The sequence below is a fragment of the Pseudorca crassidens genome, chromosome 1 (assembly GCF_039906515.1).
Source record: "Pseudorca crassidens isolate mPseCra1 chromosome 1, mPseCra1.hap1, whole genome shotgun sequence".
NCBI classification, from domain to species: domain Eukaryota; kingdom Metazoa; phylum Chordata; class Mammalia; order Artiodactyla; family Delphinidae; genus Pseudorca; species Pseudorca crassidens.
The window spans coordinates 71022222-71025126 of record NC_090296.1 but is presented as its reverse complement, the minus strand read 5'-3'; the positions used below and the strand labels follow the sequence as shown (position 1 = coordinate 71025126).

The 2905-nt window shown below is 35.2% G+C and overlaps 1 pseudogene; it reads left to right on the top strand.

The window, feature by feature from the left end:
- Positions 1–1660: 1660 nt before the first annotated feature.
- On the top strand, positions 1661–1956 carry LOC137228927 (peptidyl-prolyl cis-trans isomerase A pseudogene; annotated as a pseudogene).
- Positions 1957–2905: the final 949 nt, after the last annotated feature.

Sequence of the window (2905 nt, the reverse complement as noted above, 5' to 3'; positions counted from 1 at the left end):
ACATAAGTGAAGCTCCTGAAAATTATTAACACTACAAAAGAGTAGTTATAGTCATTAGATTAAAATTTGAATCTCCAGATCAAATGGCATACTGATGAAAGAGGAATTGATAGAGGGCTGTAAATATTTACTATATCTTTATATAGTATTGAAGTAGTAGAGTGAAATAATGTATTCTGTGGAAATTTGGGGTGGGCAGGGAGGCCTCTGCTTTCAGTTATCACCAAGATAAAGTTTTATGGGTATTCAGGTGAAGACACATTACAAAAAATATAGGAAAAAATCTGTTTGTCTCAGTACTTTGCACTAAAACATTCAGCATAAGATGACTGAGGAGCATTGTCTTACAAATCTTAAGAGAGAATAAGCATAAACCAAGATTTTTTTTTGGCCTCACCAAGTTCTCATTCAAATATAAAGACAAAAAAATCTCAAACACATAATGTGCTTGGACATGACAGCATCCAAGCACTCCTGACAAAAATTGAAATTTTTAAAATTCAGCCAACTGATGTAATATAAATTAAAATAAATCAGGGATGATAAAACTATGGTATGAAAGGACTTTCAGTAAGCATTGAATACATTTAAATATATAACAGAATGGAGTATGATATGTCCTATCAATGGGAAACTAGTTAGATAAAATATGGCAAAATGAAATATTATGCAGCCTTTACAACAGTAAAATAAATTTTTTCTCACCAGTATGGAAAAATATGTAGGATGAATTGCTAAGCAAAATTTCCTCTTTCTATAACCTATGAGTGTGGGTGTTTGAAATTCCACCATATGTAAATGATCTTTATAAGCATTTGTATTAAAGTGACATAATCTACTCACTGAAACAGAAAGTGGATAAGGAACAGAACAGAACAGAACTTTATGATTTTCTGTGTAAATGACCAAAGGTAGGTATTTGAGATCAACAGAAGGGTGATTCTCTACATGGTCATTCAGAGAGGCAGGCTATCGCAGTCTTTACCTTCCTCGATGTATATTCTCCATGGTCAGCGTAAGCATTTCTACCCTAACCTGGAAGAAGAAAAATAGCAAAGAGGACATCAAATGGTTTTATGGTCTGTGGCCTGAAAGTGACACACAACACTTCCAGTACCATTTCTTGATAGTAATCAGTCATATGGCTACACATACCTGTAACAGAGGCTGGAATGTATGTGCAAGAAGTGGAGAACACACCAGAATATGTCAGTTTCTTCCATAGCACTCAGGATAAGTAAATGAGGAAATAGCTTGAGGATTAAAATATTGAGATATTGAAATCTGATCAAAATATGTTTATCAGCTTTCCTTTTTAAGGTTAGAGGGGAAGAGAATATTAAGGCCTAAAGATGTATGAGGAGTGCTGTTCTGGGAGATGTGACAGAACACATGAGAAGGAAAAGTTGAATAGAGAGTTCAATTAAAATTTTACCTATTCTGGGTTTTGCTGATGCTGTTGCTGCCACCGGGAGACATACCAGCTTAGTCAACCTCACCGTATTTTTTCTACGTCGCCATCAACAATGAGTCCCTGGACAGTGTCCCCTTTGAGCTTTTTGAAGACAAAGTTCCAAAGACAGCAGAAAGCTTTTGTGCTCTTAGCACTGGGAAGAAAGGTTATCAGGATTCCTGCTTTCACAGAATTATTCTGGGGTCTATGTGCCTGGGTGGAGACTTCCTATGCCTTAATGGCACTGGCGGCAAGTCCATCTATGGGGAAAAGTTTGATGAGGAGAGCTTCATCTTGAAGCACACGGGTCCTGGTATCTTGCCCATGGCAAATTCTGGGCCCAACACAAACAGTTCCAATTTTTTATTTGCATTGCCAAGACTGAGGGGTTGGTCTTTGTTAAGGTAAAAGAGTTTATAAATGATTTAGAAGCCATGGAGCACTTTGGGTCCAGGAATGGCAAGACCAGCAAGATCACCATTGCCCACTGTGAACAACTGTAATAAATTTAACTTAGGTTTTATCTCAATCACCAGACCATTTCTCTTGTAGTTCAGGAGAATACCCCTCCACCTCCATCTGCTCTCATTATCCTATAACTTTTGTGCTCTTGCTACTGTTCCTTGGGTTCCATATTTTCTTTATCCCCCTTCAAGTCTAGCTAGGTTGAAGAGTTAAGTTTATGATTATAAAATAAAAACTAAACAGCAATTTAAAAAATCTTACCTATTCTGCAGTTTTATCCAAATCTGATCAAAGAATAAAAGTATCTTTCAAATACTTTATACCATTTAATATTCGCAGCTTTGTGAATGAGCTCAATCATTTGACTATATGAGGAAGGGAGTTGCTTGATACTTTGCATAGTACAAACAAAAATTCTGAAATAAAGACATTGAAATTTATCCAAATCTGTGTTGATATTCAAATGCTAAAACTCTTTTTATTTACACTTGATTTTCCTCTTGTGAATGGGTTTTTCAAGTACTGTGTTTAAATATCAGGTCTGATCCCTCACTAAACTGGAACTTATCCTGTAGGGAAATAATTCTTTCTCTTCAGCTCTCCTTATGGTAAGGTATTGTCATTGTAGTCAGTATACTTGATGCTTAAAGTCCTCATTTCCTTACTCCTTTCTTTGTCAATTATTTTACATATCCATGAAACTAAAATTGTTGAATAAGATAGTTTGGGGCCCTATATGTTTAAATATAAGAAACCTTTTCTGAAAAATATGGTTTAAGGTACACCACCAACTTGAGATTTAACAAAAACATTAATGCATTTTACATTTTATCATGTTTGTTACTGTCTAGCACCTTATTTACAATAAAAAATAATGAGTTGTGGAGATATCTATTAAGGGATTTCATGAGAAATGACTTCATTTTCACTATGAGACTAAATGTAGGCAGCAGCACAGTATTGTTCAGGATAAATGACTGTTTGATA